Source organism: Eschrichtius robustus, chromosome 16, assembly GCF_028021215.1.
Source record: "Eschrichtius robustus isolate mEscRob2 chromosome 16, mEscRob2.pri, whole genome shotgun sequence".
Classification (NCBI taxonomy): Eukaryota; Metazoa; Chordata; class Mammalia; order Artiodactyla; family Eschrichtiidae; genus Eschrichtius; species Eschrichtius robustus.
In genome coordinates this window covers 6,634,195-6,647,507 of record NC_090839.1, presented here as the reverse complement: position 1 = coordinate 6,647,507, position 13,313 = coordinate 6,634,195, and positions in this window count along the sequence as shown.

Below are 13,313 nucleotides of genomic sequence, written 5' to 3'. Positions count from 1 at the left end.
GAAAAATCTCAAGTAAACAATCTAACCTTACACCTAAAGAAACTAGAGAAAGAAAAACAAACAAAACCCAAAGTTAGCAGAAGGAAAGAAATCATAAAGATCAGAGCGGAAATAAATGAAATAGAAACAAAGAAAACAATAGCAAAGATCAATAAAACTAAAAGCTGGTTCTTTGAGAAGATAAACAAAATTGATAAGCCGTTAGCCAGACTCATCAAGAAAAAGAGAGAGAGGACTCAAATCAATAAAATCAGAAATGAAAAAGGAGAAGTTACAACAGACACTGCAGAAATACAAGGCATCCTAAGAGACTACTACAAGCAACTTTATGCCAATAAAATGGACAACCTGGAAGAAATAGACAAATTCTTAGAAAGGTATAACCTTCCAAGACTGAACCAGGAAGAAACAGAAAATATGAACAGACCAATCACAAGTAATGAAATTGAAACTCTGATTTAAAATCTTCCAACAAACCAAAGTCCAGGACCAGATGGCTTCACAGGTGAATTCTATCAAACATTTAGAGAAGAGCTAACACCTATCCTTCTCAAACTCTTCCAAAAAATTGCAGAGGAAGGAACACTCCCAAACTCATTCTATGAGGCCACCATCACCCTGATGCCAAAACCGGACAAAGACACTACAAAAAAAGAAAATTACAGACCAATATCACTGATGAATAGAGATGCAAAAATCCTCAACAAAATACTAGCAAACAGAATCCAACAACACATTAAAAGGGTCATACACCACGATCAAGTGGGATTTATCCCAGGGATGCAAGGATTCTTCAGTATACGCAAATCAATCAATGTGATACACCATATTAACAAATTGAAGAAGAAAAACCATATGATCATCTCAGTAGATGCAGAAAAAGCTTTTGACAAAATTCAACACCCATTTATGATAAAAACTCTCCAGAAAGTGGGGATAGAGGGAACCTACCTCAACATAATAAAGGCCATATATGACAAACCCACAGCAAACATCATTCTCAATGGTGAAAAACTGAAAGCATTTCCTCTAAGATCAGGAACGAGACAAGGATGTCCACTCTCACCACTATTATTCAACATAGTTCTGGAAGTCCTAGCCACGGCAATCAGAGAAGAAAAAGAAATAAAAGGAATACAAATTGGAAAAGAAGAAGTAAAACTGTCACTGTTTGCAGATGACATGATACTATACATAGAGAATCCTAAAGATACCACCAGAAAACCACTAGAGGTAATCAATGAATACTGTAAAGTTGCAGGATACAAAATTAATGCACAGAAATCACTTGCATTCCTATACACTAATGATGAAAAATCAGAAAGAGAAATTATGGAAACATTCCCATTTACCATTGCAACAAAAAGAATAAAATACCTAGGGAGACAAAAGACCTGTATGCAGAAAACTATAAGACACTGATGAAAGAAATTAAAGATGATGCAAACAGATGGAGAGATATACCATGTTCTTGGACTGGAAGAATCAATGTTGTGAAAATGACTATACTACCCAAAGCAATCCACAGATTCAATGCAATCCCTATCAAATTACCAATGGCTTTTTTTTACGGAACTAGAACAAAAAATCTTAAAATTTGTATGGAGACACAAAATACCCCGAATAGCCAAAGCAGTCTTGAGGGAAAACACGGAGCTGGAGGAATCCGACTCCCTGACTTCAGGCTATACAAGCTACAGTAATCAAGACAATATGGTACTGACACAAAAACGGAAATATAGATCAATGGAACAAGATAGAAAGCCCAGAGATAAACCCATGCACCTATGGCCAACTAATCTATGACAAAGGAGGCAAGGATATACAATGAAGAAAAGACAGTCTCTTCTATAAGTGGTGCTGGGAAAACTGGACAGCCACATGTAAAAGAATGAAATTAGAACACCACCTAACACTATACACAAAAATAAACTCAAAATGGATTAAAGACCTAAATGTAAGACCGGACACTATAAAACTCTTAGAGGAAAACACAGGAAGAACACTCTTTGACATAAATCACAGCAAGATCTTTTTTGACCCACCTCCTAGAGTAATGGAAATAAAAACAAAAATAAACAAATGGGACCTAATGAAACTTAAAAGCTTTTGCACAGCAAAGGAAACTATAAACAAGACGAAAAGACAACCCTCAGAATGGGAGAAAATATTTGCAAACGAATCAAAAGACAAAGGATTAATCTCCAAAATATATAAATAGCTCATGCAGCTCAATATTAAAAAACAAACAACCCAATCAAAAAATGGGCAGAAGACCTAAATAGACATTTTTCCAAAGAAGACATACAGATGGCCAAGAGGCACATGAAAGGCTGCTCAACATCACTAATTACTAGAGAAATGCAAATCAAAACTACAATGAGGTATCACCTCACACCAGTTAGAATGGGCATCATCAGAAAATCTACAAACAACAAATGCTGGAGAGGGTGGGGAGAAAAGGGAACCCTCTTGCACTGTTGGTGGGAATGTAAATTGATACAGCCACTATGGAGAACAGTATGGAGATTCCTTAAAAAACTAAAAATAGAATTACCATATGACCCAGCAATCCCACTGCAGGGCATATACTCAGAGAAAACCATAATTCAAAAAGACACATGAACCCCAATGTTCACTGCGGCACTATTTACAATAGCCAGGTCATGGAAGCAACCTAAGTGTCCATCGACAGACAAATGGATAAAGAAGATGTGGTACATATATACAATGGAATATTACTCAGCCATAAAAAGGAATGAAACTGGGTCATTTGTAGATTCGTGGATGGACCTAGAGACTGTCATACAGAGTGAAGTAAGTCAGAAAGAGATAAACAAATATCATATATTAACACATATATGTGTAATTTAGAAAAATGGTACAAATGAACTGGTTTGCAAGGCAGAAATAGAGACACAGATGTAGAGAACAAACGTATGGACACCAAGGGGGTAAAGTTGGGGGGGGGGGATGAACTGGGAGATTGGGATTGACATGTATACACTGATGTGTATAAAATAGATAACGAATAAGAACCTGCTGTATAAAAAAATAATATAAAATAAAATTTAAAAAAAAAAGATACATGCACCCCTATGTTTAGCAGCACTATTTACAATAGCCAGGACATGGAAACAACCCAAATGCCCATCGGCACATGAGTGGATAAAGACGACATGGTACATATATACAGTGAAATACTAATCAGCCATTAAAAAAATGAAATAATGTCATTTGCAGCAACATGGATGCAACTACAGGTTATTATACTAAGTGAAGTAAGTCAAAAAGAGAAAGACAAATACCATATGATATCACTTATATGTGGAATCTAAAAGATGACACAAATGAACTTATCTATGAAACAGGAACAGAATCAGGAAAAAGAGAACAGACTGGTAGTTGTGAAGGGGGAGGGGACTGGGGAGGGATGGAGTGGGAGGTTGGGGTCAGCAGATGTAAGGTATTATATATAGAATGGATAAACAACAAGGTCCTACTGTACAGCACAGAGAACTATATTCAATATCCTATGATAAACCATAATGGAAAAGAATATTTTTAAAAGAATGTATATATATGTGTAACTGACTCACTTTGCTGTACAGCAGAAATTAACACAACATTGTAAGTCAACCACACTTCAATAAAAAAAATTTTATTAAAAAAAAAGAAATCCTACTTTCCCAAGGCCCTTTGCTCCAATCCAGTGCCATGCTCATTTTTGTGTATCCAAACCAAGAATCAAAGCGCTTTCCATTTAACAAGATTCCACCCTGATTAAAAAGTAATTATGATTTATGTTTTTTCTCTTTTTCTTACGCAAGTTATTGTAATGGAGATAATACATGTCTTCTCTTTTTCTTTTTCTGTTTTTTCTTTAAGAATTCAGAGGATAGAGTGGAAAAGGAAAAAATGAGTCAGTAAGCCAGAGACTGAGGAAGCACAGATGGGACTGAAAAACTACAAACTTTTTTCTTCTCGTTCACCTTTTCTCCCCATCGATGACAAATTTCAGACACCTTTTGGCCTCAGGACTTTGTATTTACTGTTCCCTCTACATAGAATGCTTTTCCCGCAGGAAGCCACATGGCTCACTACCATAATCCACGCAGATCTCTGATCAGATGTCCCCACTTTGTGACATTCCCAGGGTTCCCTGATTGCATCTCATCCCTGACACCCACGATCTCTCTCGCTTGCCTTCTTTCCTCTCAACAGCTTGCATTATGATCTGCCATCCTATGTATTTCAGTATTTACTTGTTTAGGGTCTCTCGCCCCACTAAAATGTCCGCCCTCTCAAGGCAGTCTTTCGTCTTTCTTATTCACAACGGTACCCCCAGCACCGAGAACAGTGTCTGGTACATAGTTAAGACGCCCAGTAAATATTATTTGGGTGAATGAATGAATGAACAAATAAATGAATGACACAAGAAGCTAATTTTCAACAGGTGTTCTAGACAAGGGGTCATGTTTTGCACAGAAGGCAGGTATTACTCTACGTTGGGTGGTATTCCAGTTCACCTGTATTATTTCCCTGGGTACCATGGAGACCTCTAAGAAGCCATTGTTCTGAAATACAATTACGGGAGAAAATTAGTCACTTAATTCAGAAGTATTCATGCTTCTGTATAATAATTTGATGTGAAAAGAAAGACATGGAAAGATATTAGTCTTATTGTCAGCATACTTTTTTAAGTTTTTAAAAATCAAGTCTCCTCTGTGCTTGTCTTGACATTTCATCCATCAGGTTGAGAACTCCCCAAGGGAAGGGCTAGGCGGGAGGGGGTTTCAGGACAGCGCTGAGTGTCTGGGGAGGGGGTAGATGTCAGCTTTTCCCTGAGTTCTGTGAGCTGTCCCAGCAAATTATCAAACCCAAGGAGGGGATCATGGGAACCCTGATTTATAGCCGGTTGGTCAGAAGTACAGCTGACAACCTGGGACTTGCGATTTGGCATCTGAAGTGGGGTCAGTCTTGCGGGACGGAACCCTGAACTTGTGGGATCTGACTCTAACCCTAGGTAGACAGAGGCAGAACTGAATTGAGTTCTAGGACATCCAGTTGAGAAGTGGTTGGTGGGGGTGGGGGGGGGAGGCGGGAAACACCTACACTTCTGGACCCAGAGGTGAGTAGTACAAGAAAAACATGACAGTCTTTTTCTCTCAGACCAGCCGGGACTACTGAAGCAGAAACAGGGCATGGGGCCCAGCAGTCTTGTTCCCACAAGCCCAACAGGTGACTCTGGTACGAACTCAAGTCTGAGACCATTGCTTGCTTCCCCCTGGGAAGTCCCTGAGCGTCTAACCCTCCTCCAGCTATTCTAGTATCCACGACTCTCCCTGGGCAGCATCGTTCCATCTGGGCTCACAGCACCAATCTCCAACAAACCCCAGTGTTCACCTCCACAGCTCAAAATAATATGTTGGTACCATTATTCCTGATTCAGGTAACACATATATTACCTCCCCACCAAGAGGACTTAGCCCATAACTTTCCCTCTCCATCTCAGTTTTTGATATTTATAGTTCTGTGACTCTCTTGAATTTTAGATGATACGCTCAATCCTCTATTTCTTGTTCCATCAACTTTCTGCAGGATCCTGGCCCCCCTGCTTTATAAGATGCTCATTAGCGCCCATCCCCTCCCCGCCCTTCTCCTCCCTCCAATCCATGTCACAACTTCTGCCCAAGACTCCTTGGCTTTTATGTTTCTAAACAGATCTTATTTACAGTTCATTCCCTCTCAAGGCAGTCTTTTGTCTTTCTTATTCACAGAAGTACCCCCAGCACCGAAAACAGTATCTGGTACATAGTAAGATGGCCAGTAAATATTTATTGGGTGAATGAAGAAATGTACAAATAAACGAATGACATGAGAAGCTAATTTTCAATAGGTGTTCTAGACAAGGGGTCATATTTTGCACAGATGGCAGGTATTACTCTACGTTGGGTGGTATTCCAATGTAGAGTAACACCTGCCATCAGGTATTACTAAACTTATAAGCTAAGTCTAAATACTGAAAACCAGTAAATAGCCTTTATATTATTACGAGAGTATGTGTGTAAAGAGCATGGCACAGTGTTTGGCAAGAGTAAGGCCTCCATCAGTGGTAGCTGATTATTATTTTTATGACAAGCTAAATATTGTTCAGGTTGGTAGCCAGACTCCAAAGTGGTCCCCAGTGATGCTCGCCTCCTGGTATTCACGTTTGTGTGTAATCTCCTCCTACACTGAATAGGGTTGACCTGTTTGACAAATGGGATGTTGCAGCAGTGACAGTGTGTAATTTCCAAAGCTAGGCTACAAAGGGCATCGTAACTTCTGCCTTGTTCTCTTGGGATTCCTTGGGCTGGGAAAAGCCAGCCACCACGTTGTGAGGACACTCAAGCTGCTCTATGGAGAGGCCCATGTGGAGAGGAACCTCCAGCAGTCGACACCAACTGGCCTGCCACGTGAGTGAGCTACTTTGGAAGGGGATCACCCAGCCCCAATAAAATCTTCACATGATGCTAGCCCTGGCCCATGTGTTGACTGCAACCTCATGAAAAATTTTGAGTCAGAACCACCCGGTTATGAATTCCTGACCCAAAGAAACTATAAGCGATAATAAATGTTTATTATTGTTTTAAGCCACTAAGCATTGGGGTAACTTGTTACGCAGCCATAGATAACTACTACACTTTACTGTAGTGTCAGCCATCCTATTGAAGGGCCATATTTCACAGTACATGACTAATTCCAAATGACATTATTCTAAATCAGATAAAAAGATGTGTCTCGGGACTTCCCTGGTGGTCCAGTGGTAAAGAATCCACCTTACAATGCAGGGGATGCGGGTTCGATCCCTGGTCAGGGAGCTAAGACCCCACATGCCACGGGGCAACTAAGCCCGCATGCCACAAGTACTGAGTTCACGCGCCTCAACTAGAGCCCGTGAGCCACAAACTACAGAGCCCATGCACTCTGGAGCCCACGCACCACAACTACAGAGCCGCCCTGGAGGCTGCACGCCACAACTAGAGAAAAGAAAACCCACACGCCACAACTAGAGAGAAGCCCACATACCACAACAAAAGATCTAGCATGCCTCAACAAAGACCCTGCGTGCTGCAACTGAGACCCGACGCAGCTGAAAATAAATTAAATAAATAAATACATAAACATAGGGGGGGAAGAAGAAAAAAATAAAAAGATGGGTCTCTTTCAACCAAAGTGGTCCTTTCAGCCTGTGCTAAGACATGGTTTTAATTATCTACAAAATTCTTTCTTGATCCTAGTGGCAAAAATCAAAGCCAATTCTCTAAGTTACAGGTCAGCATCTCACTGAGAGCTTTCAGCTTAGACATTTTAACAAAGGCGAAGGCTTTCCAGAGCTCAGCCTTGCACCACATTGCCTGCTCCCTCCCACCTCTAAAGCAGTGCAGAAAATCACCTAAGTATTGATAGCTTGCTAAACTATAGATCCCCAGACCCCATTCCCAGGGATTCTGAATCAGTGGCTGTAGCCTGGACCCAGGAATCTGCTTTATAAAGAAACCGTCCCCCAGGTGATCCCGATATAGGTAGAGATGCTCTGAGAGAAAAGATGATCTAAAGACTGGCGTCTCCTCTCCCCTGATCCATTAGCTGAGCCGTCACAGCTGGTGAGATGGGAATAACACTGAGAGCATTTGCCAGCATGCTTTCGAGCCAGGCCTTCTCCAAGTCTGAAGTCAGGGGACGGCAAGCTGAGCGCCACTGTGTAAAACATATACAATCACAATCCTTTTCTCTGTCTCAGAAAAGATCCACCAGTGAATAAGTCAGAGAAAAATTCCTCTGGAAAAATCGGTAGCCATTCCTACCTCTTGTAGGCTTTTTATTTTCTTTCCCCGTTTTGCAAATCTGAGGGAATTACATCTGTTTCATTATATCAGATGTTTGGGACCAAGATTGTTTTTTAATAGCTCTTTAGAGTCTCATGGACAATGCAGGCAAAAAAACACGGAAACCTTGAAAATCTAAAGTGTGAAAAGAAGAGCTGGTTCTTTCCTGCTACCTTGCTTACCTCCCTCAGGGATGCTGATTCAAAATAATCATTTCCTGGCCCTAGTCAATACCCATTGATTATTCACCACTGCAGTTATCAAAGCAGGTTGATGTGAGAAAGCTAGAGCTCAGCTGGTGCGAAGCATAAAGATTCTATTTTCAAACAGGACCAGAGATAATCTTGATCAAAGAAACCCATGGATACAAAACTGAAAGTCCGCACCCCAAGAGGCAAGCCCGCATAGATGCAGGCCCTTTGAGAGTAGTCACAATAAATCATTCTCTACACTCACATTCAATCAGTATCTATAAATTCTCTAAGATTTACATGTGCCAAGATTGCTGCAAGCAGAAAACCAAGATTTGTTTCTATTCCATAGTCTTCATCGCATTGTTTGCAAACTGGTGATTCCTGGGGCCCCAACCGGAAGCTCAGAAATATTTGGTTACACCTGTAGAGGTTCTTTGTTTGAATTCATTGCCAACGTTTTAAAATCAGGAGATTTCACACTCAATGCAGATGGCAAGCCTGGGTCAGTTAGTATTTTCTGTGTAATAACCATTTACTGTCCCATGATTCTGGGGTTCAGGAATTTGGGCTGGGCTCAGCCAGGCGGCTCTGCTGGTCTGGGCTGGCTTGACTGATCTCTGCCAGCCAGGTTCATGTGTTTGTGGTCGGCTGCCGGATCAGATGGGGGCTCGCTGGTCTAGGGTGGCCTCAGCTGGGACAATTGGCTCTGTTCCACCTTGGTCTCTTCCTCCATCAGGCTAGCCCGGGCTTGTTCACAAGGCAATCACGGGTTCCAAGAGCAAGAGCAGGCATGCAAGGTCTCGATGCCTGGGCTCAGAACTCACACACCATTACTTAAGCTGAATTCTATTGCCCAAAGCAAGTCACAGGCCAGCCTAGATTCAAAGGGTGGAAAAACGGACTCCACCTCTGGATAGGAGGGGAAGAAGTTGAGGCCAATTTTGCAATTTTACACACAGCTTATCTTAAGAAATCAACAGATGGAACCACACCGTGTGCTAGAGTATAGAGGCAGCTGCCCCCGTAAGGGCTATGTCAGCCCCCTTCTGCACAAGCCTTGCCCTTGTGATTCGTTTACACAACGGTCTGGCCCTGAGGGCGTGGCAGGGTTTGCCATTCCTGATCCCGGAAGAAGCTCCCACCCTGTGTATCCCAAAGATCCGTCCCCAGCCATGACTGCACCCACTGTCAGTACCCTGGAATCACTTTTCACTTCTCAGAAAACATCTCCTTTCTGTTTACCCTGTCTCCCTTCCCCCAATAAATATCCCATTTTCTGCTGGGAGAATGAATGGGGGAAGGGGATGAGAAAGGGGGAAGGAGGGTGACTCTTCAGTAGTTGGAAGACTCAGGAAAAGAGCAGCTTTAGAGCCAACAGACTTGGGTTCTCCTTGTGGCTCCAAGACCCCATGAACTTAGTGTCTCTAAGCCTGTTTCTCATCTGTCAAACCGTACCTGCTACGTTTGCTTACTTCTCCTTGAAAATGAATTATGTTCGTTGATCCATACATTTTGCATAAATATGGACCCATTTTTGATGTAACAAAGTTAGGCAAAAAACAAAAACAAAAAGGAAACAAAAGCAACGACAACCCAGAAAAGCACTCGGAGAAATGAGTGGTTAAGGTTATTTCCCGGCTCAGCTGTGAGTTTACACCAGGCTTCCTACAAAAACCAATTCCGGGGGCTTCCCTGGTGGCGCAGTGCTTGAGAATCTGCCTGCCAATGCGGGGGACACGGGTTCGAGCCCTGGTCTGGGAAGATCCCACATGCCGCGGAGCAACTAGGCCCGTGAGCCACAGCTACTGACCCTGCGCGTCTGGCGCACAACAAGAGAGGCCGCGACAGTGAGAGGCCCGTGCACCGCGATGAAGAGTGGCCCCCGCTTGCCGCAACAAGAGAAAGCCCTCGCACAGAAAACGAAGACCTAACACAGCCAAAAATAAAATAAATAAATAAAATTTAAAAATTTAAAAAAAAAAAAAAAAAACACCAATTCAGGACTCACGTGCAGAAGCGATTTGCTGAAAGATCCAGAGACTTAATGGCCCAGGGGGCTGCTTTATGTCCTCGCATTTACAAACCATAACTTGCCCCAAAGCTCAGAATCCCTGGCAATGCCTGCCTCCCCTTGGTGGGAGCCTTGGGAGGGCCTGCAGCGCCCCCTGCTGGGTGAGGACGCCTGGGACAGGGTCACCCGGGGCTCAGAGCAGGGTTATTGAGGTAAGTCCGGGACAGGTCCTCACCCTAAGGGACCTGCAAGCATCACTCAGCTGCAAGCCGGTGAAGCCGGGGTCCCCTAACACCCACTTCCGAGGCCCAGCTCTGCAGCGCCTGCCACCTTCAGGGCCCCAGACCACCTTCCCCTTAACCTCCCTAAGCCTCAATTCCCTCATTCGCAAAATGGAAATGAGAATGCCGACCCCATGAGGTGCCTGTTAGGTGCAAGTGTGACAATCCAGAGGAAGCCCTCAAAGCCTGGAAGCAGAGTGCACAACAAGTAGCAGCCATTGAGGTCAGGCCTGAATCTCCTCTGAATAAGAGTAACATAACAAGAATAATCTATAGCGGTCCCCTACCCACCCACCAGGAGTGTGGTAACAACACGTACCGGGGATTTACCATCTGCCAGGCTCCGAGACCCTTAGGTGTACTGAACGTTTTTAAACCTCAAGCATTTCCATAAAGTCCATAACATTATTATCCCCCATTTCACAGATAAGGAAAACTCAGATTAAGTAACTTGGCCAAACTCAGCTAGAAGCAAGCAGCAGGACTAAAATTCAAAAGCCAGCAACCTGTGTCTAGAAGTAATAAAAAACTTTCTTCCTGGATAGATATTAGCAAGTCAAAACTCCCCCCACCTCCCCCCTTTTTTCCTTGATAATCTATTAAAAAAGGGAAACTAAGTGAATCAAATGGCTTTGTTTTCCCCCAAAGACCCTTCGTGGCGCTTTTACTACCTGCAGAGCTCCTCGCTGGCCTGGCGGCCCTGGGTATGCGTCCTCATCTTACAGAAAGAAAATGGAGAAGCCGGGTCAGGCTAAGCAGTTCCAATCACTTGCTTGTCACCCCCAGAAGCCAGTGGCGGGTGCCCAGGCCAGAACCCCGTGGTCTAGGCCGCACGATGCACAAAACTTGCCAGGGCGTTAGCTTTCGTAGCCTCATTGAAGCCAAGCGAGGGAGGCTGAGGAGAAACGCCTCCAAATTGCCGGGGGACAGATGAGAGGCTGGTGAGCACACACACACACACACACCACACACAGCTCGCACACACACCACACACACACAGCCCTCACACACATACCTCACACACACACATACCTGGTCAACCAAGAATCAACATCACTTTTCGACGCCCCTGCGTGCTGAAGTCTGAGAACTGGCCCAGCGTGCTGAGACAAAGGAGGCTCTGAGTTCCCACGAGGTCTCAGGCAGAAGCTTGACTCACCCCGCACGTGGGCGCTTCCCCAGCCCGCCCGTCTCGGCTCGGCAGATGCCTGTCGGTCTGTCTGTCCATCCGCCCTGAGCGTCAGGACCGGCACGCGGCCCTGGGTTCGCAAGCGCGAGAGCTGCGGGGTGAAATCCGAAACTGACCCCTGTGGACCGAGGGCCAGGGGAGGCCCAAGAAAGGGGCGGACCCTCCAGATGGGCGGGTGGTGCTTTCAACACGCGGCGAACTTACGAGGCTTGAAAGTTGTACCGAGCAGTTCTCCGCCCCGCGCCCGAGAATCTTAAAAGTTTACGTCGGGGCCTTAGCGGGCCTTCGTCATCCAGACCGTCTCAACAACACGCGACTCTCAAGGCTGCGTCCTCCTAATGGCTCCCACTGTGGATGGTGGGCGGAAGGTACATTTCAAGGCCGGGGGAGGAGCCTCCAATCGTCGGGGCTTAGTTCAAGGGTCCAGCGGAGGTCACGTCCTCTCGGTGACCTCCTCCGACAACCCCGAGCCCTCCCTCTCTTCACCCCACCTCCAGGCTTCGCTCGTGTCTCCCAAGTTCTCCCACGCGGCGTCTCCCAACTCCTCCCACGCGGCGCCCAGAGTTCTGCAGACGCCGCCCGAGGCGGAAGACGCCGCCGTCTTCAGTCTTCCTCCCCCACCCCGACCTCCCGGCGCCAAGCAGAGGGGCCTGTTTAACGTGGTCATCAGATTACGTGGCTCCGGTGATTAAGATCCTTCAATGCTTACCCACCGCAGCTAGAATAAAATTGGCTGATCTGGCCCCTGGCAACTTTTCCCAAACCCCTCGAGCCCCTCACTCCTTGCACACCGGCCACTCAGGCCTCCTCTGACGCTCCCGCCCCCAACCTGCCACTCACACTGCTTTCTTCCTCCTTTGGACCTGCACCCAGTTGTCCCTCTCTCTGCTTGACCCCTCTTCCCCCTGGAAGCTCCACGTCTGCTCCTGGGCACCTTCCCGATGTCCAATGCCTCCTCCTCCGGGAAGCCTTTCTGATCACCCCTCGCCCAACACAATTCATGATGCTGTCCTCCCCTGGCTATCTGTTCTCTGTCCATCAGGCCCACTCAACTCGAAGCCCCCTAAGAGCAGGGACCATTTGCAAGCTACCCACCTGCATAACCTGGCAGAGTAGAGGGCAGATGGTAGATGTTCAAAAAATATTGGAGGAAGGGAGGGAGAAAGGGAAGGAATGAGAAGACAGACACAGGAGAACAATCAGTAATTATTAACGTAATTTGTGATAACAGCCAACACCAGGATGGGCCTGCTCTGAGCCTGGCGCTACTCCATGCACTTCACGTGTGTTAATGCATTTAATCCTCACTGCGAGTCCCCATCTTACGTGTGCAGAGACTGAGGCTCAAGTGAGGTAACTTGCCCAGTGTCCACAGGAAGCAAGCGGTATGGCTCAAGCTTGAACCTGGGCTTCACTCCAGAGTTCATGCTCTCAGCCTCCAGGAAGGAGGCCCTACATGTCCATCGCATAGGGGAAAGGACACCCCCTCCACAGGGAATACAAGGCAGCCGCTTAAAGAAGGATTTCTGTATTTACTGACATGGACAGGTGTCCTTGATGGGACACTGGGTGAAAAAAAAAGCAAATGAAGGACACATGTTATAATCCCATTTTTTTGGAAAACATCAAAGAAAACAACAGCCAGATGTCATTGTTCATACACAGAAACGTGGCTGGAAGGACACACAAACCTGACTGACGCTGGCTACTGCTGGGAGGGCTTCCCCGGTCTCTCGCTCCAGGCTCTAGGCACGTGGAACTCTCCCT